Source organism: Xenopus laevis, chromosome 8L (genome assembly GCF_017654675.1).
Source record: "Xenopus laevis strain J_2021 chromosome 8L, Xenopus_laevis_v10.1, whole genome shotgun sequence".
Taxonomy (NCBI): Eukaryota; Metazoa; Chordata; class Amphibia; order Anura; family Pipidae; genus Xenopus; species Xenopus laevis.
In genome coordinates, this window is record NC_054385.1 from 12,671,691 (window position 1) to 12,697,481 (window position 25,791).

General features: G+C 43.5%; 1 long non-coding RNA gene across 2 annotated transcripts in view; it reads left to right on the forward strand.

The window, feature by feature from the left end:
* The first annotated feature begins 835 nt into the window (after positions 1–835).
* Positions 836–25,791, forward strand: part of LOC121397118 — a 35,949-nt gene continuing 10,993 nt past the window's right edge. For both annotated transcript variants that reach the window (XR_005963469.1, XR_005963470.1), the window contains exons 1-3: positions 836–1,056; positions 3,461–3,512; positions 19,710–19,760. This is a non-coding gene — a long non-coding RNA (uncharacterized LOC121397118). The remainder of the gene's footprint in view (positions 1,057–3,460; positions 3,513–19,709; positions 19,761–25,791) is intronic.

A 25,791-nucleotide genomic window follows, 5' to 3' on the forward strand; every position in this document is an offset into this window, starting at 1 on the left:
GAGATGAACAGTATACAGTAATATTTTCTGCTGTTACACTCAATGAGCAGTATGTTAGTCTTTAATTTAGTGCAATTTATATATCCAAGGGCAAGAATCTGGTTGTAATTACTTACCTTATACCCTGGGTAGGTGCTCCTGTTTGCTAAAACTGCACCACCCCAGAGATCTTCTCTAGGAGAACCACAAAGGGACCATCTTCTTCTAATTAAAAGGCTGGGTTTTTGCTTTAAGTTTGGCTTTTCACTTTACTACATGCATGCCCACGGTGTGAAGAATGAAGAAACAGAAGAAGATCACTCTGTGGTGCTCCTACAGATGAACCAATTTGGGAATTGCATGGCCAAACTGCATGCCACTGAGCATGATAATATTTTGGAGCTCTTTTTTTTGAGACATTACTTGTAAGTAGAAGTGTTATGTACTGTACCCGCTTTTTGTGTTTGGGTCCTGGGGCCATAATAGAGGGCTGGAAGCAGATACCACACTGTGACTTACAGACTCTGTGGCACAATGGATAGTGCATTGATCTTCTAGTTAATTAAGCTAAGGCATTCAAAGGTTGTGGGCTTGAGTCCCACCAAATTCAGCTTTTGAGTGGTCCATAGGCAGATTCTCAAAACTAAAAAGCATTGCAAAATATCTTGATTGCTCTGTGGTACAATGGATAGCGCATTGGACTTCTAGTTAATTAAGCTTAAGGGATTCAAAGCTTGTGTGTTTAAGTCCCACCAGAGTCAGTTTTTGAGTGGCCAGAACTAAAAAGCTTTCCAACTGATGTCCTGATTAGACTTGTGTATGATTTCCCCCCCGATGGCCCTACTTTCCTCTATGTATGGGACCCTTTTCCTTAGTCATCAACTTGTATTCTGTGTCCTTAGTTGTCTGGTCTCAGTGGGACTGTGTGAATCTTGATAACTCACTATACCATTGGGTACCATTGGGCAGAGTAACTTTTTGCTCCTTTAGATTTTGCCTGACTTTAGTATTCTATTTATCTTGCAGCAAGCAGCTCTGTGTTACAATGGAACGTGCCTCAGTCTTCTAGAAAACAAGGTAAGATATCCCATTCTTTGAGTCACTGAGGAAATTGTCACTCTATGGTCGAGTCTATTTGTGCCGTGGGAGGTCTAGGAAAGGTCAGAATGATGGTGGTGCAAAACTTCCCTGATAACCATCACTGACCTGGGGTGGAAAATGTAGAGATTCAGTTCACTGGGGGTGCCTAATGTTTTTCCACACATTTATGAATAAGAGATTTTAGAAGTTTAGGTAAGCTCTGTAAGCTCTGTTGGCTGGGAGGCTGTTGATATTGGTGTCCAAACTGGGTGTCCAAACTGGGTGCCACATTTGTTGGTGGTAATGTGATGTACTGTACTGTCTCTCTGCATGGTGCAATGGATGGCGCATTGAGTACGGTATTCAAAGGATGTGGGTTTGAGTCCCACTTGAGTCAACTTTTGACTGTCTGACAGAGGTAATACCCAGCTTGTTAATCATAGGAGATCAATATGTGAGGCCCCTTCCTAAGTGCAACATGGACAAAACTAAAAAGTAGTTTAACTGATGTCCTGATTACACTTGTGTATGTCGTCTGAGAGAAACGCATCCGCTTTGTGCCACATCTCTGTTGATATTAATAAAATCTGTTCTTTTCTATTCAGTCAGTTACATGCAGAGGAGCGGTGCGGAGGTCAGCCCAAAAATGTCTGCTTTTGTGTTTTTACTGAAAGTGTGATGTAATGTACTGTCTCACAGTGTGTGTGGGTTGTGGCTATGCTGGTGCCTTTGTGATACAGTGGCTGTTTCATTGGACTTCTAGTTGAACAAGCTAAGGATTTCAATGGTTATGGGGTTTAGTCCCTTACATTATGAATGCCAGGTACAGATAAAGCCTAACTTGGTGTCTTTGGTCTATATGTGAGCCTTCCCTTCCTGAGCCATTTCACAGGAGCACACCATTAATAATTTCACTGGCAGTGCCAAGTGAAAGTTTTTCTGTGGGCTTGTGCTTTTTGGGAAAAAAACTGCACCTGTGTGGGTGTTTCTATAGTAATACCTTGCTGCCATCTTTTTTAGGTTTTGCAGTCATCCTTGGCTAAAACGTAGGCTATGGGCACACAGAACTGTAGGCTCCACTGCTCTCAACATGGGCATTTTTGCAGACTGAGAGAAGCGGATCTGCTCCATGTCCCATCTCAGTTGATCTTAATTAGATTCAAGCAGACTGAGAGTAGTGGAGCCTACAGCTCTGTGTGCCCATAGCCATACACCCACACCTGTCTGTGTGTTAAAGTAAAATTGGAAATTTTCACTCTATTGTGCATGCTGGTGACAAAACAAGTATTTGTTGGTGGAAGACTGATGTACTATATGATCTCACAGTGGGCATGTGTAAAGGGTAAAAGGCTGGCTCTGTGGCGCAATGGATAGGACATTGGACTTCTAGTTGGTTGTGTTTAGGTATTTAAAGTTTGTGGGTTCCAGTCCTACCAGAGTCAGATTTTGAATGCCTAATCCAGATAGAACCTAACTTGTTAGTCAACATGTGAGCCCCTTATTGAGCCACTTGACAGGAGTGCACCATTGATAGATTGCCAAAAGGAAAAAGCCAATGTTCTGATTATATTTGTGTATGAGTTCAATGACAGGATTCCCTTCTGTCTCTCCTCATTATAGTGGCACTGCCTTCCCCTATGTCTGGTCTTTCCTCAAAAAAAGGAAGATCACACTGTGGTGCTCCTATAGATGTACCAATTTGTGGACTACATGCCGAACTGTGCGCCACTGAGCATGCTCACATTTTTTGAGTCAAGTTCACTATTTAATTAAATAAAACCTGTAAATGGTAGTATAACTTAATGAGCTGTATGTAGGTAGGTAATGACAGATGTTATGTTCCTGGCTCTGTGGCTCTATGGATAGTGTGTTGGGCTTCAAGCTGCTTGGGACAAGTTTTTCAAAGCTTGTGAGTTTTAGTCCCACCAGAGTCGGATTTTGAATACCCAATCCAGATAAAACCTGACATGTTAATCATTGGTTTATATATGAGCCCCTTCCAGAGCCATTAGACAGGCGTGCGCTGTTGATAGTTTAATGGGGAGCTGACAAAATATTAGAAGTTTCTCTTTGGGCTTGTCTTCCTATTCAGAATAAAATGCACTAGCCCAGGGAGTTTCTATAGTAGTGTCTTGTGTATGATGTCCCTGACATGACTCCCACCTGCCCCCCTGATGGTGACAGTGCTTTCCTCTTTGTACGACCTTCTCTCCTAGTGATCAGCTTCTAATTTGTGTTCTTAGTTGGTCTTTTCACTCAGGGTTTGTGTGAACTGGCAGAATTCTCTATCTCAAACTGTTTGTACATTTTATTTTGAGTATGTATTTGATGAAACAATATAGCAGAGTAACTTTTTGGTCCTTAGATTTTGCCTGATTTGAGTTGTCTATTTATCTTGCAGCAAGCTGGCTCTGTGCTATGATGGAATGTACCTTGGTCTTCTACAAAACAAGGTAAGATGTTCCATGGTTTCAGTCACCCTGGATTGGTCTTTATATTCATTCTGTCCCTTCATCTATAAGGCTCTAACCCACAGGACCTCCAGAAGTTAAAGTAACGTTGTCAAAAGTTGCGGATGTGAATTCTCAGATGATGTGATCATTGGTGAATAAGTGGGCAGACATTTGGTTTTGGGAAATTGTCCTTGCCCAAAATAACAACAACATTTAATGGAATTGTGCTATAACATTAGTCTAATTGTTCTGACCTACAACATCTGGCCGTGTTGGTGGGGAGGTCTGCTGAAATTTGGGATTGGGTGCCCAAACTGGGAGCCACTTGGCATACTATCATTCTGGAACTCGAGTTCTACATTTTATTAAAAAGCACTTGTGGATCAAATTGTGATCTATATGGTTTCACATTAAATCAGATGAGGCCAAAATAACCTGGACCTTCAATGAGCTCAAGCTTAATCCACAATGTAGGCCAGATTGATGAAAATCAAGTACCATAGGGGTAGAAGGAATTAACCCCTTGAGCCTGTGACCATATTTCCTGGCCTTGAAAGTGTCCCTATGAATTGTTCAGAACATCCCCGCTCTCTCAACTTCAACTTCTCAACCTCCAGGCCGCAAGGTTCAGCGTTTCTGGATTCGGGTATAGGAGAGGACCCTGACTCAATAACTTCTACGTTATTGGTAACTTGGTTCCAGAACTGCCACTCCGGCAAGATTGCAGGAAAGTATCATCTTCAGCTCAGTGAAGATTAAAGGGAATAGGGCAAAGACAAATGTTCAGAGGTTTGTCTAGTCCTGGGAGCGCATCCACTGCAGTCGCTGATGGCGATGGGACTCTGGAAAAGATAAGGAAGACCCCATTTGGATGTAACCCAATTGAAGACCTTTGGACACAGTTACTACTCTGCTTTACTCAAGGCATCCGCTTGACAATTCAAGATTCACTGCTAGTCCCTCCTTGTTTCCTTATGTAAGCTACTTCCAAGGCATTGTCGCATTTGAATTTCACTGAAGAGCCTAGGAAAACTGACCTGAAGAAGAGTAGAGCTTCTCGAACTGCTCATATCTTTAGAACATGTCAAGGGAGATGTGATAGATCCCTTCTCCATACTCCCTGAGGTTGTGTCGCATCTGTATGGGCTCCCCAGCCGATGCATCTGTATAGACCTCTATCATACCTCGCAACTGTCTCATTTTTCATGGGACAGTCCTGATTTTGACAGCTCAGCCCACAGTCCCGGGTTTGTTACTGAAATGTCCCGACTTTCTCCTTGATCTCCTGCACTGAACAGCCAGAAAAAGATAAAAAGTTTTTAACTTCATTGGCTTTTTGCAGAGAGCACAGAATAGATACTTAGATACTTTTGTATCGATTTACATGGGGTCTCTGCACAATTAGGCTATTGGCAGAGCTTTGGATGGAGAGAGCCAGCAAGAACTGCACACTGAAATTGGATCCTTTTGGATCGTTGAGTGCCCAGCCTGCTAACTTACTGACAGAAGAAACAAAATACGCGGGAGGATTGGAGGAGGGGACCCTTATGCATGTTGGGGGATGTGTGTTTCTTCTGTATTACTGACAGGGGGGCTAACCAAAGGTAATTGATTATGTTACCGGGGATGACCAGGAAAGACAGATTGCCAAAACTAAAAAGTGTTGCAACTGATATATTGGTACTAATTAGACTTGTATCTATGCTTCCCCCATCCCCCCTCATGGCAGCTGTTTTCCTTAAATGTTTTTGACCGGACCAGGGTACTTTCAGATGTGTTCATTATGTATATCTAATCAAGCACTCACGCTTTTCTAATATGGAGCATGTATGTTTGAGACCTTTGTGGACATTTTTGCACTTTCTAAATTGTAATGACTTTGTATACTGTTTTGTACACTAATAACCACTAGATGGTGCAACAGGATAACAAATGGCTTGTTAATTTGTGTCCATCAGCTCGATAGGGCCGTACTGTCTGAAATTTTGCTGAAATACCCTAAGTGTGCAATACAGGTATGGGATCCGTTATCTGGAAATCTCTTATCCCGAAAGATCTCCCATATTCCATTTTATCCAAAAAAAATTCTCATTTACATGATTTTCTAGTAGCTTTAAGGTATGAAGATCCAAATTACAGAAAGATTTGTTATCTGAAACACCCCAGGTCCTGAGCATTCCGTATAACAGATCCCATACCTGTAAAGGCATTTAATGAATATGTGGTGCTGTTACAGTTGCTCCTGCATTTGTGTGCCGATGGTAAGTTGCCATTGGGGAACGTGCGCTGCCAAGAAAAGAGAAGCAGTTGTAGTGGTGACTACTGTACCAAATGTACTGTATGGTCTCACAGTGTGTGTGGCTCATGGTATGTGGTTGCCTACTGGCTCTGTGGCACAATGGGTAGTACAATGGCCCTTAGCCATTCAAAAGTGTTGGGTTGGATTCCCACCAAAGAGAGTTTTTGAGACTGGGGTGGAGATAAAATTCCAACTTGTTAATCACTGGTCCATATGTGAGTCCCTTTCTCAGCCATTTGACAAGAGTGCACCATAGAGAGATTGTCAACACTGAAAAGCTTTCCAACTGATGTCCTGATTAGACTTGTGTATGATTGTAGCTGAAATGTGTAATTGTAGCTAAAAATGTTAGTTGTGCTATACTTTGCTATTCTGCTGTTTTCTCTGTGGTACAATGGGAAGTGTATTAGCCTTCAAAGTGTAATTTTTCCTTAGGGTGTGAGTTTGATTCTTGCCCCTTCCTGAGCCATTGCACGGGAGCACACCATTAATCATTTTACTGGCAGTGAAAGTTTTTCTGTGGGCTGGTGCTCCTTTTCTGGGGAAAGAACGGTCCCAGTTTGGGTGTTTCTATATCATCACCTTGCTACCATCTCAGCACATTTTTGAAGGCTGCGAGAAGCGGATCTGCTCCATGCCCAATCTCTCATGATCTGAATTAGATTCAAGCAGGCTGAGAGTAGCGGAGCCTACAACCCGTGTGCCCATGACCATACAATTGAACCTGGAAAATAAATATTTGTTGGTGAAAGAGTGATGTACTATATGATCTCACAGTGGGTGTGTGTGATTGGCAAACGGCTGGCTCTGTGGCATAATGGATAATGTCTTGGACTTTTAGATGGTCATGCTAAGGCTTTCAAAGGATGTTGGTTCTAGTCCCACCAGATTTGGCTTCCCCTTATAGCGGCACTGCCTTCCCATATGTCTGGCCCTGTTTAGTGATCAGCTTCAATTCTGTTTTCTTAGTTGGGCTATTTCAGTCATCTTCTTCCACTTCTTTATTCTTTGATGGCTCTGGCCAGCACATGCACAATAGAGTGAAAGACTGGATATTTTGTTTAATTTCAGCATTTTACTGAAGAACAAAGAAGCAGAAGAAGATCACACTGTGGCGCTCCTATAGATTTACCAATTTGGTGACTACATGCCCGAACTGGATGCCAATGAGCATGCTCACATTTTTCACTCAAGTTCACTATATACCTGTAAATGGTAGTTTAATTCAATGAACTTGTAGGTAATGATCAACATCATATGCCGGGCTCTGTGGCGCAAGAGATAGCGCATTGGACTTCTAGTTGCATGTGACAAGGTGTTGTGGGTTCGAGTCTCGCCTGAGCCTGGCCAGGTGCCCTCGGTGATGGCTTGGCCTGTCGCAGCGCTGGCTAATATTGAGTTTGATTACCCATGTGCAAGACTGTGCTTGTGCAGAAGCGAACTTACACACAAAGATTCAAGCGGCTGCTGGGGAGGGATGGGACCAGAAATGGGGTAGGTGACAGAGCAGTTATGTGCCTGGTGCCTCCCCAGCTTAGGAGGCACTAGGCACATTCCCGCAAGACCCTTGTGCTGGTTGAGTTTGGGCTGACCTCGCACCCCCATTTGCGGGCAGGTTCGCATCAAGCTCTTCATCGGCAGGGTGGGTCTATAAAAGGAATGTGAAAGTCTAGTGTGGATGGGGTTTTATCTGACCCGCACATCATTCATGTGAGGCCCCTTCCAGAGCCATTTGACAGTGCATGGTAGTAAATGGTAGTATAATTTAATGAACTGTATGTATGTAAGTGATGACACACATTATGTGCCAGTCTCTGTGGCGCAATGGATTGCGCATTGGACTTCTAGTTGTTTGTGACAAGTTATTCAAAGGTTGTGGGTTTCAGTCCCACCAGAGTCAGCTTTTGAATGCCGAATCCAGATAAAACCTTACATTTATCACTGGTCTGTATTTGAGCCCCCTTCCAGAGCCTTTTTAAAATATGCACTAGCCCAGGGAGTTTCTATAGTAGTGTCTAGTGATGGGCGAATTTATTCGCCAGGCGCAAATTCGCGGCGAATTTGCGCGATTCGCGTCCAGCGAATAAATTTGCGAAACACCAGTGAAAATTCGCGAAAAAAATTCGCCGGCGTCAAAAATTTTTTTTTCGAAAAACGGACGCCGGTGTCAAAAACGGGCGCCGGCGTCAAAAACGGCACGAAATTCGCTAATTTTTCGGCGAAGCAAAACGCCGCAGATTCGCCCATCACTAGTAGTGTCTTGTGTATGATGTCCCTGACATGACTCCCACCTTCCCCCCTGATGGTGACAGCGCTTTCCTCTTTGTACGACCTTCTCTCCTAGTGATCAGCTTCTAATTTATGTTCTTAGTGGGTCGTTTCACTCAGGGTTTGTGTGAACTGGCAGAGTTCTCTGTCTGAAACTGTTTGTACATTTTATTTTGAGTATGTATTTGATGAAACAATATAGCAGAGTAACTTTTTGGTCCTTACATTTTGCCTGATTTGAGTATTCTATTCATCTTGCAGCAAGCTGGCTCTGTGCTATGATGGAATGTACCTCAGTCTTCTACAAAACAAGGTAAGATGTTCCATGGTTTCAATCTCACTGAATTGGTCTTTATATTCATTCTTTCTCTTTACCTATAAGACTCTAACCTACAGGACCTCCAGAAGTTAAAGTAAGGTTGCCAAAAGTTTTGGGTGTGAAATACAAGCTGAACACTCGTAAAAAGAGTTTCATACATAGAGGAAAGCAGAGCCACCAGGAGAGACAGGAGGGAGACCTGTCAGGGATGTCATACACAAGTCTAATCAGGAAATCAGTTGGAAAGCTTTTTAGTTTTCGTACATCTAAGGTAGAGTGCTGCATTAGGTTTGGAATGAGTTTTGAGAAGAAATTTCCGATTGCCTGATTGTGTCGGTAGTTTGTGGGTAACCCATCTGGGTACCAGGCTAAGTTTCAGGATCGGTCACTCTGGCCCTCCCCTGAGTTAAAATTGGAATAGGACACTACTATAGAAACTCCATGGGCTAGTGCATTGCAGTGTGATGCCATACTGGACCTGTGCAGGACTCTAATCTAAGTCACACTCCTGTCAACTGTCTCAGGTAGGGACTCAAATATGGACCAGTGATTAAGAAGTTGGAATTTTATCTCCTCCCCAGTCTCAAAATCAGAATCTTGTGGGACTCAAACCAGCAACATTTGAATGACTTAGCTTAATCAACTTGTAGTCCAATGCGTTATCCATTGGGCCACAGTGCCAGTAGCCAAACACACCTGTGATATTGGTCCCAATGGGCAAGGAACCACATTTAAATAGGCCTCATCCTCAATCTCGCCCACTTCACCAGACCTATGGTGGATGTCAGTAACCCTAGAAAACTCATGAGCTCTCTTGCCTGGATAAAGGTGAAAGTCCTCAAATGTTTTGTCTCTGAGACAATATGAGATATCCTCTGAGATGGAAGAGTAACCAGACCTAGCCTAGTATTGAAGAGAGCCCCAGATACACCATCTTCTCAATGGGGGTCAAATGACTCTTATCCTCATTGAGGATCCCTTAAAACCTTCGGATTTCTTGCAACAATCAAGAGGTCGTCCAGGTAATAGTACACTTCTATCCCCTGCAACCTCAGCTGAGTGATGAGTACTACTAGGAACTTGGAGAATCTTGGGGAGATCTTTCCCCCGAGTAAAGATCCTGATGTGCAGATATAGAGGTTCTAGGCTCCATAGAAGTTGTTGGCTGTTTCAAGTTGTCAGTCACTGTCTCCTTAATCATGTTGAATTGAGTGCGCTCTAGGGCAAGGACACCAAGGCAAATGGCTGCTTTAACTTCAAAAAGCGTGCCAATGACATCACTGCCAAAGCTAATATGCGCACCAACAATAAAAGACCCTGCCGCATGGGGTCTCCTCACAACTAGGCTATCAGCGGAGCTTCGGGTGGAGAGAGTCATCAAGAACTGCACTGCACCAATCAAGAATTGGATCCTTTCAGATCAGTGAGTTCCCAACCTGATAACTTACTGACAGAAGAAACAAAAGACGGGAAGGATTGGGGGAGGGGACCTTTATGTGTGTTGGGGGCCTGTGTTTCTTCTGTATTACTGATGGGGAGAGCTAACCCAAAGGTAATTGATTATGCTGCCGGGGATGATCAAGAAAGACATATTGCCAAAACTAAAAAGTGTTGCGACTGATGTATTGGTACTGATTAGACTTGTATATGTGCTCCCCCCGTCCCCCCCAATGGCAGCTGTTTTCCTTAAATGTTTTCCACCAGACCAGGGTACTTTCACATGTATTTAATATGTATATCTAATCAAACACTTTTCTAATATGGAGCACGTATGTTTGAGACCTTTGTGGACATTTTTGCACTTTCTAAATTGTAATGACTTTGTATACTGTTTTGTACACTAATAACCACTAGATGGCGCAACAGGATAACAAATGGTTTATTAAAGTGGTTCTGTCAGCTTGATAAGTCTGTATAGCCTGAAATGTTCCTGTAATGCCCTAAGTGTGCAATACTGTTATGGGATCCATTATATTTTAAAAATGATTTCCTTTTTCTCTGTAATAATAAACCAGTCGCTTGTACTTGATTCCAACTAAGGTTAGGGTTTATTTAATGTTTACATGATTTTCCAGTAGACTTAAGGTATGAAGATCCAAATTACAGAAAGATCCATTATCCGGAATACCCCAGGTCCTGAGCATTCTGGATAACAGGTCCCATTCCTGTAAAGGCATTTAATGAATATGTCGGGCTGTTACAGTTGCTCCTGCATTTGTGTGCCGATGGTAAGTTGCCATTGGGGAATGTGTGCTGCCAAGAAAAGAGAAGCAGTTGTAGTGGTGACTACTGTACCAAATGTACTGTATGGTCTCACAGTGTGTGTGGCTCATGGTGTGTGGTTGCCTACTGGCTCTGTGGCACAATGGGTAGTGCAATGGCCTTAAGGCATTCAAAAGTGTTGGGTTGGATTCCCACCAGAGAGAGTTTTTGAGACTGGGGTGGAGATAAAATTCCAAGTTGTTAATCACTGGTCCATATGTGAGTCCCTTTCTCAGCCATTTGACAAGAGTGCACCATAGAGAGATTGTCAACACTGAAAAGCTTTCCAACTGATGTCCTGATTAGACTTGTGTATGATTGTAGCTGAAATGTGTAATTGTAGTTGAGTTGAAATGCTAGCTGTGCTATAGTTATGTATTCTGTTGTTTTCTCTGTGGTACAATGGGGAGTGTGTTATCCTTCAAAGTCGAATGTTTCCTTAGGGTGTGAGTTTGATTCTTGCCCCTTCCTGAGCCATTGCACGGGAGCACACCATTAATCATTTTACTGGCAGTGAAAGTTTTTCTGTGGGCTGGTGCTCCTTTTCGGGGAAAGAACGGCCCCAGTTTGGGTGTTTCTATATCATCACCTTGCTACCATCTCAGCACATTTTTGAAGGCTGCAAGAAGTGGATCTGCTCCATGTCCAATCTCTCATGATCTGAATTAGATTCAAGCAGGCTGAGAGTAGCGGAGCCTACAGCCCGTGTGCCCATGACCATACAATTGAACCCGGAAAATAAATATTTGTTGTTGGAAGAGTGATGTACTATATGATCTCACAGTGGGTGGGTGTGATTGGCAAATGGCTGGCTCTGTGGCATAATGGATAATGTCTTGGACTTTTAGATGGTCATGCTAAGGCTTTCAAAGGATGTTGGTTCTAGTCCCACCAGATTTGGCTTCTCCTTATAGCAGCACTGCCTTCCCATGTGTCTGGCCCTGTTTAGTGATCAGCTTCAATTCTGTTTTCTTAGTTGGGCTATTTCAGTCATCTTCTTCCACTTCTTTATTCTTTGATGGCTCTGGCCAGCACATGCACAATAGAGTGACAGACTGGATATTTTGTTTAATTTCAGCATTTTACTGAAGAACAAAGAAGCAGAAGAAGATCACACTGTGGCGCTCCTATAGATTTACCAATTTGGAGACTACATGCCCGAACTGGATGCCAATGAGCATGCTCACATTTTTCCCTCAAGTTCACTATATACCTGTAAATGGTAGTTTAATTTAATGAACTTGTAGGTAATGATAGACATCATATGCCGGGCTCTGTGGCGCAAGAGATAGTGCATTGCACTGTAAGTTGCATATGACAAGGTGTTGTGGGTTCGAGTCTCACCTGATCCTGGCCAGGTGCACTAGGCAATTTGGCCTGCCGAAGCTAATATTGAGTTTGATTACACATTGCCAAGACTGTGCTTGTGCAGAAACGCATTTACGCACAAAGATTGCTGGGGAGGGATGGGACCAGAAATGGGGTAGGTGACAGAGCAGATAGGTGCCTGGTGCCTCCCCAGCTTTGCGCCCTAGGCACATTCCCGCAAGACCCTTCGACTGTTTGGGCTGACCTTGCACCTCCATTTGTGGGCGAGTTTGCATCAAGCTCTTCATCGGCAGGGTGGGTCTATAAAAGGAATGTGAAAGTCTAGTGTGGGTGGGGTTATATCTGACTTGCACATCACTCATGTGAGGCCCCTTCCAGAGCCATTTGACAGTGTACCATGGATAGTTTAATGGGGGGCTGCCAAAATTTTAGACAACCTCAGTGGATTCGTAAGTTTCTTTTTGGGCTTGTCTTCCTATGTGGAAAATAATGTACTAGTTCGGGGAGTTTCTATAGAACAAAGATGCGGTGGAAGATCACACTGTGGTGCTTCTATAGATGTACCAATTTGGGGACTACATGTCTGAACTGGGTGCGGCTGAGCACACTCTCATCTTTCAGTCAAGTTCACTATTTTATGAAATAATACCTGTAAATGGTAGTATAATTTAATGAACTGTATGTATGTAAGTGATAACAAACATTATGTGCCAGGCTCTGTGGCGCAATGGATAGCGCATTGGACTTCTAGATGCTTGTCGCAAGTTATTCAAAGGTTGTGGGTTCGAGTCCTACCAGAGTCAGATTTTGAATGCCCAATCCAGATAAAACCTGACATGTTAGTCAATGGTCTATATGTGAGCCCCTTCCACAGCAATTGACAGGAGTGCGCCATTGATATTTTTGTATATCTAATCAAGCACTCACGCTTATATCTAATATGGAGCACGTATGTTTGAGACCTTTGTTAAAATTTTGGCACTTTCTAAATTGTAATGACTTTGTATACTGTTTTGTACACTAATAACCACTAGATGGCGAAACAGGATAACAAATGGATTGTTAATGTGGTTTGTCAGCTTGATAGGTCTGTATAGCCTGAAATGTTGCTTTAATGCTTTCAGTATGCAATACAGGTATGGAATCAGTTATCTGTTATCTCCCATAGACATATAATCTGAATTTTTAAAAATGCTTTGCTTTTTCTGTAATAATAAAAGAGTAGCTTGTACTTGATCCCAACTAAGATATAATTAATCCTTATTGGAAGCAAAATCAGCCTATTGGGTTTATTTAATGTTTACATGATTTTCTAGTAGTTTTAAGGTATGAAGATCCAAATGATAGAAATATTCATTATCCGGAAAACCCTAGGTCCTGAGCTTTCTGGATATCAGGTCCCATATCTGTAAATGCAATTAGAGAGATTGTCAAAACTGAAAAGCTTTCCAACTGATGTCCTGATTAGACTTGTGTATGATGTCCCCCCGATGGCCCTGCTTTCCTCTATGTATGGGGACCCTTTTCCTTAGTCATCAACTTGTATTCTGTGTCCTTAGTTGTCTGGTCTCAGTGGGGACTTGTGTGAATCTTGATAACTCACTATACCATTGGGTACCATTGGGCAGAGTAACTTTTTGGTCCTTTAGATTCTGCCTGACTTTAGTATTCTATTTATCTTGCAGCAAGCAGCTCTGTGCTACAATGGAACGTGCCTGTCTTCTAGAAAACAAGGTAAGATATTCCATTCTTTGAGTCACTGTGGAAATTGTCACTCTATGGTCGAGTCTATTTGTGCCGTGGGAGGACTAGGAAAGGTCAGAATGATGGTGGTGCAAAACTTCCCTGATAACCATCACTGACCTGGGGAAGAAAATGTAGAGATTCAGTTCACTGGGGGTGCCTAATGTTTTTTCCACATATTTATGAATAAGAGATTTTAGAAGTTTAGGTAAGCTCTGTAAGCTCTGTTGGCGGGGAGGCTGTTGAAATTGGTGTCCAAACTGGGTGCCACTTAGCATACCAGCAGTTTCGAGCTCAAATTCACTTTGTTATGACAAAACATTTGTAGGTGGAAATGTGATATACTGTACTGTCTCTCGGCATATGTGGGTGCTAAAAACTGCACCAGTGTGGGGTGTTCTATAGCAACACCTTGCTGCCATCTTTCTTAGGTTTTGCAGTCATCCTTGGCTAAAACGTAGGCTATGGGCACACAGAACTGTAGGCTCCACTGCTCTCAACATGGGCATTTTTACAGACTGAGAGAAGTGGATCTGCTCCATGTCCATTCTCAGTTGATCTGAATTAGATTTAAGCAGACTGAGAGTAGTGGAGCCTATAGCTCCGTGTGCCCATAGCTGTACAGTCAAACCTGTCTGTGAGTTAAAGTAAAACTGGGAATTTTCACTCTATTGTGCATGCTGGTGACAAAACAAGTATTTGTTGGTGGAAGACTGATGTACTATATGATCTCACAGTGGGCATGTGTAAAGGGTAATTGGCTGGCTCTGTGGCGCAATGGCTAGCACATTGGACTTCTAGGTGGTCATGCTAAGATATTCAAAGGTAGTGGGTTAGAGTCTCACCATAGTCAAGTTTTGAATGCTCAATCCAGATAAAATCTAACTTGTTAGTCATTGATCCATGTGAGCCCCTTCTTGAGCCATTTGACAGGAGTGCACTATCGATAGATTGGTCTGGTATTGTGTGACAAAGCTGGGTTTTTGGAGCACCACAAAGCGATCATCTTCTTCCACTTCTTCATTCTTTGATGGCCCGGGCCAGCACATGCACAGTAGAGTGAAAAAAAAATTTATTTCCTTTTATTTTCGACTTTTTACTTTACTGAGCATGCAAACCTGGTGTGAAGAACGAAGAGGCGTCAGAAAATCACACTGTGGCGCTCCTATAGATTTACCAATTTGGGGACTACATGCCCGAACTGGATGCCAATGAGCATGCTCACATTTTTCACTCAAGTTCACTATATACCTGTAAATGGTAGTTTAATTTAATGAACTTGTAGGTAATGATCAACATCATATGCCGGGCTCTGTGGCGCAAGAGATAGCGCATTGGACTTCTAGTTGCATGTGACAAGGTGTTGTGGGTTCGAATCTCACCTGAGCCTGGCCAGGTGCCCTAGGCAACTCAGCCTGCAACAGCGCTGGCTAATATTGAGTTCTTGAATTGTCAAGACTGACAATTTACACACAAAGATTCAAGCAGCTGCTGGGGACGGATGGGACCAGAAATGGTGTAGGTGACAGAGCAGGGATGTGCCTGGCGCCGACCCCGCTTTGTGCCCTATGCACATACCCGCAAGACACTTTGGCTGGTTGAGTTTGGGCAGACCTCGCACCCCCATTTGCGGGCGAGTTCGCATCAAGCTTTTCATCGGCAGGGTGGGTCTATAAAAGGAATGTGAAAGTCTAGTGTGGGTGGGGTTTTATCTGAGCCGCACATCACTCATGTGAGGCCCCTTCCAGAGCCATTTGACAGTGCACCATGGATAGTTTAATTATAGTTAATCAAGCTAAAGCATTCAAATGTTGGTTTGAGTCCCACAAGGGTTTGATTTTGAGACTGGGGTGGAGATAAAATTCCAACTTCTTAATTGCTGGTCCATATGTGAATCCCTTTCTGAGCTAGTTGACAGGAGGGCACCTGAGACTAGAGTCCTGCACAGGTCCAGTAGCAGAGACCAGTGCCAAAACACCTACAAATGTTTTGTCATAACATAGTGAATTTGAGCTCGAAACTGCTGGTATGCTAAGTGGCACCAGGTTTGGACACCAATTTCAACAGCCTCCCCACCAACAGAGCTTACAGAGCTTACCTAAACTTCTAAAATCTCTTATTCATGGTACACTGTCAAATGGCTCATGAGTGATGTGCGGGTCAGATAAAACCCCATCCACACTAGACTTTCACATTCCTTTTATAGACCCACCCTGCCGATGAAGAGCTTGATGCAAACTCACCCGCAAATGGGGGTGAGAGGTCAGCCCAAGGGTCTTGCAGGTATGTGCCTAGGGCGCAAAGCAGGGTCGGCACCAGGCACATACCTGCTCTGTCACCTACCACATTTCTGGTCCCATCCCATGAATCTTTGTGCGTAAATGCGCTTCTGTAATCGAACTCAATATTACCCAGCGCTGCAGCAGGCAAAGTTGCTTAGGGCACCTGGCCAAGCTCAGTTGAGACTCGAACCCACAACACCTTGTAACATACAACTAGAAGTACAATGCGCTATCTCTTGCGCCACAGAGCCCGGCATATGATGTCGATCATTACCTACAAGTTCATTAAATTAAACTACCATTTACAGGTATATAGTGAACTTGAGTGAAAAATGTGAGTATGCTCATTGGCATCCAGTAAATCTATAGGAGCGCCACAGTGGGATTTTCTGCTGCCTCTTCATTCTTCACACCAGGTTTGCATGCTCAGTAAAGTAAAAAGTCGAAAATAAAAGGAAATATCCATGTTTTTTCACTCTATATATAGTGCCACAGAGCCAGTAACCAAACACGCACCATAAGCCAGACACTTGCGATATTGGTCCCAATGGACAAGGAACCACTTCTGAATAGGTCTCATCCTCCATCTCGCCCACTTCACCAGACCTATGGTGGATGTCAGTAATCCTAGAAAACTCATGAGCTCTCTTGCCTGGATAAAGTGAAATTCCTCAAACGTTTTGTCTATGAAACAATATGATATATCCTCTGAGGTGGAAGAGTAATCAGACCTAGGAGAAGAGAGCCTCCAGATACACTATCTCTGAATGGGTGTCGAATGACTCTTTTTCTCATTGAGGATCCATCTGAAACAATGTAGAGTTGCTTTCACCTGAGCAACATGCTCCCTGAAAACTTTCTGATTTCTTGCAACAGAGAGGCTGTCCAGGTAATGGTACACTTCTATCCCCTGCAACCTCAGCTGAGTGATGAGTACTACTAGGAACTTGGAGAATCTTGGAGAGATCTGTCCTCTGAGGAAAGATCCTGATATGCAGATGTAGAAGCTCTAAGCTCCATAGAAGGTGTTGGCTGTCTCAAGGTGTCAGACACTGTCTCCTTAATCCATAAACCTGCCGCATGAGATCTCTGCACAACTTGGCTATCGGCGGAACTTCGGGTGGAGAGAGTCAGCAAGAACTGCACCCGGTAATTGAATGCTTTCAGATTGGTGAGTTCCCAGCCTGATAACTTACTGACAGAAGAAACAAAAGATGGGGAGGATTGGAGGAGGGGACCAGGGCCGGGCCAAGTTGCACAGGCGCCCAAGGCAAGCCGGTGGACGCAGCGCCGGTTTAGCACAAGTGCGCATGCGCAAAGTGCCGCTCACGTGCGCATGCGCAAGAAGCGGTGTTTTTTCTTCTTTTGCTCTTCTGCGCATGCGCGAATTAGTACGAATGTGCGCATGCGGAGAGAAATGTAATCGCGCGCATGCGCAGGAGCTCAAGTAACTGTAAAAACCGCAAAAAGTCGGGCACTGGACTGGGGGTAGGTGACAGAGGAGGCGTGTGCCTGGCTCCCCCCCCCAGCTTTGCGCCCTAGGCACGTGCCTACTCTGCCTACCCCTAGTTCCGGCCCTGGAGGGGACATTTATGTGTGTTGGGGCGAGTGTTTCTTCTGTATTACTGACGGGGAGAGCTAACCCAAAGGTAATTGATTATGCTGCCGGGGATGACCAGGAAAGAAAAACTTCCAAAACTAAAAAGTGTTGCAACTGATATATTGGTACTGATTAGACTTGTATATGTGCTCCCCCCGTCCCCCCTCATGGCAGCCGTTTTCCTTAAACATTTTCCACCAGACCAGGGAACTTTCACATGTATTTAATATGGATATCTAATCAAGCACTCACACTTTTCTAATATGGAGCACGTATGTTTGATTCCTTTGTGGACATTTTTGCACTTTCTAAATTGTAATGACTTTGTATACTGTTTTGTACACTAATAACCACTAGATGGCGCAACAGGATAACAAATGGATTGTTAATGTGGTTTGTCAGCTTGAAAAAGCCCTATGGCCTGACATATTGCTGTAAGTGTTCAATACAGGTATGGGATCTGGAAACCCATTGTCCTCATAGATTATCTCCCATGGACTCAATTTTATCCTAATAATATAATTTTTTTTAATGATTTGCCTTTTCTCTGTAATAATAAAACACTAAGATATAATTAATCCTTATTGGAAGCAAAACCAGTCTATTGGGTTTATTTAATGTTTACATGATTTTCTAGTACACTTTACAGTATGAAGATCCAAAATATGGAAAGATCCATTATCTGGAACATCCATGGTCCTGAGCATTCTGGATAACAGATCCCATACCTGTAAAGGCATTTAATGAATATGTGGTGCTGTTACAGTTGCTCCTGCATTTGTGTGCCGATGGTAAGTTGCCATTGGGGAACGTGCGCTGCCACAGAAAGAGAAGCAGTTGTAGTGGTGACTACTGTACCAAATGTACTGTATGGTCTCACAGTGTGTGTGGCTCATGGTGTGTGGTTGCCTACTGGCTCTGTGGCACAATGGATAGTGCATTGGACTTCTGAATTGATCAAGCTAAGGTATTCAAAGGTTGTGGGTTCAGCTTTTGAGACTGGGGTGGAGATAAAATTCCAATTTGTTAATCACTGGTCCAAATGTGAGTCCCTTTCTCAGCCATTTGACAAGAGTGCACCATAGAGAGAGATATACAGTATACAGTAATATTTTCTGCTGTTACACTCAATGAGCAGTATGTTAGTCTTTAATATATTTAGTGCAATTTATATATCCAAGGGCAAGAATCTGGTTGTAATAACTTACCTTTTTCCCTGGGTAGGTGCTCCTGTTTGCTAAACTGCACCACCCCGAGTTCTTCTCTAGGAGCACCACAAAGGGACCATCTTCTTCCAATTAAAAGGCTGGGCTTTTGCTTTAAGTTTGGCTTTTCACTTTACTACATGAATGCCCACGGTGTGAAGAATGAAGAAGCAGAAGAAGCTCACTCTGTGGTGCTCCTACAGATGAACCAATTTGGGAATTGCATGGCCAAACTGGAGGCCACTGAGCATGATAACATTTTGGAGCTCTTTTTTTATGAGACATTACTTGTAAGTAGAAGTGTGATGTACTGTACCCGCTTTTTGTGTTTGGATCCTGAGGCCATAATAGAGGGCTGGAAGCAGATACCACACTGTGACTTACAGACTCTGTGGCACAATGGATAGTGCATTGACCTTCTAGTTAATTTAGCTAAGGCATTCAAAGGTTGTGGGCTTGAGTCCCACCAAAGTCAGCTTTTGAGTGGTCCATAGGCAGATTCTCAAAACTAAAAAGCATTGCAAAATATCTTGATTGCTCTGTGGTGCAATGGATAGCGCATTGGACTTCTAGTTAATTAAGCTTTAGGGATTCAATGCCTGTGTGTTTAAGTCCCACCAGAGTCAGTTTTTGAGCGGCCAGAACTAAAAAGCTTTCCAACTGATGTCCTGATTAGACTTGTGTATGATGTCCCCCCGATGGCCCTGCTTTCCTCTATGTATGGGACACTTTTCCTTAGTCATCAACTTGTATTCTGTGTCCTTAGTTGTCTGGTCTCAGTGGGACTGTGTGAATCTTGATAACTCACTATACCATTGGGTACCATTGGGCACAGTAACTTTTTGGCCCTTTAGATTTTGCCTGACTTTAGTATTCTATTTATCTTGCAGCAAGCAGCTCTGTGCTACAATGGAACGTGCCTCAGTCTTCTAGAAAACAAGGTAAGATATTCCATTCTTTGAGTCACTGTGGAAATTTTCACTCTATGGTCGAGTCTATTTGTGCCGTGGGAGGCCTAGGAAAGGCAAGAATGATGGTGGTGCAAAACTTCCCTGATAACCATCATTGACCTGGGGAAGAAAATGTAGACATTCAGTTCACTGGGGGTGCCTAATATTTTTTCCACATATTTATGAATAAGAGATTTTAGAAGTTTAGGTAAGCTCTGTAAGCTCTGTTGGTGGGGAGGCTGTTGAAATTGGTGTCCAAACTGGGTGCCACTTAGCATACCAGCAGTTTAGAGATCAAATTCACTATGTTATGACAAAACATTTGTAGGTGGAAATGTGATATACTGTACTGTCTCTCTGCATATGTGGGTGCTAAAAAACTGCACCAGTGTGGGTGTTTCTATAGCAACACCTTGCTGCCATCTTTCTTAGGTTTTGCAGTCATCCTTGGCTAAAACGTAGGCTATGGGCACACAGAACTGTAGGCTCCACTGCTCTCAACATGGGCATTTTTACAGACTGAGAGAAGTGGATCTGCTCCATGTCCATTCTCAGTTGATCTGAATTAGATTCAAGCAGACTGAGAGTAGTGGAGCCTATAGCTCCGTGTGCCCATAGCTGTACAGTCGTACCTGTCTGTGAGTTAAAGTAAAACTGGAAATTTTCACTCTATTGTGCATGCTGGTGACAAAACAAGTATTTGTTGGTGGAAGACTGATGTACTATAGGATCTCACAGTGGGCATGTGTAAAGGGTGATTGTCTTGCTCTGTGGCACAATGGCTAGCACATTGGTCTTCTAGGTGGTCATGCTAAAATATTCAAAGGTAGTGGGTTCGAGTCTCACCATAGTCAAGTTTTGAATGCCCAATCCAGATAAAATCTAACTTGTTAGTCATTGATCCATATGGATATTTCCTTTTATTTTCGACTTTTTACTTTACTAAGCATGCAAACCTGGTGTGAAGTACGAAGAAGCGGCAGAAATTCACTTGTTAGTCATTGATCCATACGTGAGCCCCTTCTTGAGCCATTTGACAGGAGTGCTCTGGTATTGTGTGACAAAGCTGGGTTTTTGGAGCACTACAAAGTGATCATCTTCTTCCACTTCTTCATTCTTTGATGGCCCGGGCCAGCACATGCACAGTAGAGTGAAAAAAATGGTTATTTCCTTTTATTTTCGACTTTTTACTTTACTGAGCATGCAAACCTGGTGTGAAGAATGAAGAGGCGGCAGAAAATCACACTGTGGTGCTCCTATAGATTTACCAATTTGGAGACTACATGCCCGAACTGGATGCCAATGAGCATGCTCACATTTTTCACTCAAGTTCACTATATACCTGTAAATGGTAGCTTAATTTAAAACTTGTAGGCAATGATCGACATTATATGCTGGGCTCTGTGGCGCAAGAGATAGCGCATTGGGCTTCTAGTTGCATGTGACAAGGTGTTGTGGGTTCGAGTCTCACCTGAGCCTGGCCAGGCGCCCTAGGCAACTTAGCTTGCTGCAGCGCTGGCGAATATTGAGTTCTTGAATTGTCAAGACTGACAATTTACATGCAAAGATTCAAGTGGCTGCTTGGGAGGGATGGGACAGAGCAGGTATGTGCCTGGTGCCCACCCCGCTTTGTGCCCTAGGCACATACCCAAAAGACACTTTGGCGGGTTGAGTTTGGGCTGACTTCGCACCCCCATTTGTGGGTGAGTTTGCATCAAGCTCTTCATCGGCAGGGTGGGTCTATAAAAGGAAAGTGTGGGTGGATGGGGTTTTATCTGACCCGCACATCACTCATGTGAGGCCCCTTCCAGAGCCATTTGATGCACCATGGATAGTTTAATTATAGTTAATCAAGCTAATCAATTCAAATGTTGTTTTGAGTCCCACAAGGGTTTGATTTTGAGACTGGGGTGGAGATAAAATTCTAACTTCTTAATTTCTGGTCCATATGTGAGTCCCTTTCTGAGCTAGTTGACAGGAGGGCACCTTAGACTAGAGTCCTGCACAGGTCCAGTAGCAAGAGACCAGTGCCAAACACCTACAAATGTTTTGTCATAACATAGTGAATTTGAGATCGAAACGGCTGGTATGCTAAGTGGCACCCAGTTTGGACACCAATTTCAACAGCCTCCCCGCCAACAGAGCTTACCTTAACTTCTAAAATCTCTTATTCATGGTACACTGTCAAATGGCTCTGGAAGGGGCCTCACATGAGTGATGTGCGGGTCAGATAAAATCCCATCCACAACTCCACACTAGACTTTCACATTCCTTTTATAGACCCACCCTGCCGATGAAGAGCTTGATGCAAACTCGCCCTCAAATGGGGGGTGCGAGGTCAGCCCAAGGGTCTTGCAGGTATGTGCCTAGGGTCAGCGCCAGTCACATTTCTGGTCCCATCCCATGAATCTTTGTGCGTAAATGCGCTTTTGTATGAGCACAGTGCTGCGCATCTGTAATCCAACTCAATATTAGCCAGCGCTGCGGCAGGCAAAGTTGCTTAGGGCATCCGGCCAAGCTCAGGTGAGACTCGAACCCACAACACTTTCTCACATTCAACTAGAAGTCCAATGCGCTACCTCTTGCGCCACAGAGCCCGGCATATGATGTTCTTTAAATTAAACTACCATTTACAGGTATATAGTGAACTTGAGTGAAAAATGTGAGTATGCTCATTGGCATCCAGTAAATCTATAGGAGCGCCACAGTGGGATTTTCTGCTGCCTCTTCATTCTTCACACCAGGTTTGCATGCTCAGTAAAGTAAAAAGTCAAAAATAAAAGGAAATATCCATTTTTTTCACTCTATATATAGTGCCACAGAGCCAGTAACCAAACACGCACCATAAGCCAGACACTTGCGATATCGGTCCCAATGGACAAGGAACCACTTCTGAATAGGTCTCATCCTCCATCTCGCCCACTTCACCAGACCTATGGTGGATGTCAGTAATCATAGAAAACTCATGAGCTCTCTTGCCTGGATAAAGTGAAATTCCTCAAATGTTTTGTCTATGAAACAATATGATATATCCTCTGAGGTGGAAGAGTAATCAGACCTAGGAGAAGAGAGCCTCCAGATACACTATCTGTGAATGGGGGTCGAATGACTCTTTTACTCATTGAGGATCCATCTGAAACAATGTAGAGTTGCTTTCACCTGAGCAACATGCTCCCTGAAAACTTTCTGATTTCTTGCAACAGAGAGGCTGTCCAGGTAATGGTACACTTCTATCCCCTGCAACCTCAGCTGAGTGATGAGTACTACTAGGAACTTGGAGAATCTTGGAGAGATCTTTCCTCTGAGGAAAAATCCTGATATGCAGATGTAGAAGCTCTAGGCTCCATAGAAGGTGTTGGCTGTCTCAAGGTGTCAGACACTGTCTCCTTAATCCATAAACCTGCCGCATGAGATCTCTGCACAACTTGGCTATCGGCGGAACTTCGGGTGGAGAGAGTCAGCAAGAACTGCACCCAGTAATTGGATGCTTTCAGATTGGTGAGTTCTCAGCCTGATAACTTACTGACAGAAGAAACAAAAGACGGGGAGGATTGGAGGAGGGGACCAGGGCCGGGTGGCGCCGCACAGGTGCCCAAGGCAAGCCGGTGAACGCGGCGCCGGTTTAGCACAAGTGCGCATGCGCAAGAAGTGGTGGTTTTTCTTCTTTTGCTCTTCTGCGCATGCGCGAATTAGTATGAATGTGCGCATGCGGAGAGAAAAGGAAATCGCGCGCATGCGCAGGAGCGCAAGTAACCGTAAAAACCGCAAAGAGTCGGGCACTGGACTGGGGGTAGGCGACAGAGGAGGCGTGTGCCTGGCGCCCCCCAGCTTTGCGCCCTAGGCACGTGCCTACTCTGCCTACCCCTAGTTCCGGCCCTGGAGGGGAGATTTATGTGTGTTGGGGCGAGTGTTTCTTCTGTATTATTGACGGGGAGAACTAACTCAAAGATAATTGATTATGCTGCCAGGGATGACCAGGAAAGACAGATTACCAAAACTAAAAAGTGTTGCAACTGATGTATTGGTATTGATTAGACTTGTATATGTGCTCCCCCCATCCCTCCTCATGGCAACCGTTTTCCTTAAACATTTTCCACCAGACCAGGGAACTTTCACATGTGTTTAATATGTATATCTAATCAAGCACTCACACTTTTCTAATATGGAGCACGTATGTTTGAGACCTTTGTGGACATTTTTGCACTTTCTAAATTGTAATTACTTTGTATACTGTTTTGTACACTAATAACCACTAGATGGCGAAACAGGATAACAAATGGATTGTTAATGTGGTTTGTCAGCTTGAAAAAGCCCTATGGCCTGACATGTTGCTGTAAGTGTTCAATACAGGTATGGGATCTGGAAACCTATTAGATTATCTCCCATGGACTCTATTTTATATTGATAATCCAATTTTTTTTAATGATTTGCCTTTTCTCTGTAATAATAAAACACTAAGATATAATTAATCCTTATTGGAAGCAAAACCAGACTATTGGGTTTATTTAATGTTTACATGATTTTCTAGTAGACTTTATAGTATGAAGATCCAAATTATGGAAAGATCCATTATCTGGAACATTCATGGGCCTGAGCATTCTGGATAACAGGTCCCATTCCTGTAAAGGCATTTAATGAATATGTGGTGCTTTTACAGTTCCTCCTGCATTTGTGTGCCGATGGTAAGTTGCCATTGGGGAACGTGCGCTGCCAAGAAAAGAGAAGCAGTTGTAGTGGTGACTACTGTACCAAATGTACTGTATGGTCTCACAGTGTGTGTGGCTCATGGTGTGTGGTTGCCTACTGGCTCTGTGGCACAATGGATAGTGCATTGGACTTCTGAATTGATCAAGCTAAGGTATTCAAAGGTTGTATGTTCAAGACCCACCACACTCACTTTTTGATACTGGGGTGGAGATAAAATTCCAAGTTGTTAATCACTGGTCCATATGTGAGTCCCTTTCTCAGGCATTTGACAAGAGTGCACCATAGAGAGAGATATACAGTATACAGTAATATTTTCTGCTGTTACACTCAATGAGCAGTATGTTAGTCTTTAATATATTTAGTGCAATTTATATATCCAAGGGCAGGAATCTGGTTGTAATCACTTACCTTATACCCTGGGTAGGTGCTCCTGTTTGCTTCTCAAAACTAAAAAGCATTGCAAAATATCTTGATTGCTCTGTGGTGCAATGGATAGCGCATTGGACTTCTAGTTAATTAAGCTTAAGGGATTCAAAGCTTGTGTGTTTAAGTCCCACCAGTCAGTTTTTGAGTGGCCAGAACTAAAAAGCTTTCCAACTGATGTCCTGATTAGACTTGTGTATGATGTCCCCCCGATGGCCCTGCTTTCCTCTATGTATGGGACCCTTTTCCTTAGTCATCAACTTGTATTCTGTGTCCTTAGTTGTCTGGTCTCAGTGGGACTGTGTGAATCTTGATAACTCACTATACCATTGGGTACCATTGGGCAGAGTAACCCTATTGGGTTTATATAATTTATAAGTAGACTTAAGGTATGAAGATCCAAATTACAGAAGATCCATTAACCCGGAACACCCCAGGTCCTGAGCATTCTGGATAACAGGTCCCATACCTGTAAAGGCATTTAATGAATATTTGGTGCTGTTACAGTTGCTCCTGCATTTGTGTGCCGATGGTAAGTTGCCATTGGGGAACGTGCGCTGCCAAGAAAAGAGAAGCAGTTGTAGTGGTGACTACTGTACCAAATGTACTGTATGGTATCACAGTGTGTGTGGCTCATGGTGTGTGGTTGCCTACTGGCTCTGTGGCACAATGGATAGTGCAATGGCTTTAAGGCATTCAAAAGTGTTGGGTTGGATTCCCACCAGAGAGAGTTTTTGAGACTGGGGTGGAGATAAAATTCTAACTTATTAATCACTGGTCCATATGTGAGTCCCTTTCTCAGCCATTTGACAAGAGTGCACCATAGAGAGATTGTCAACACTGAAAAGCTTTCCAACTGATGTCCTGATTATACTTGTGTATGATTGTAGCT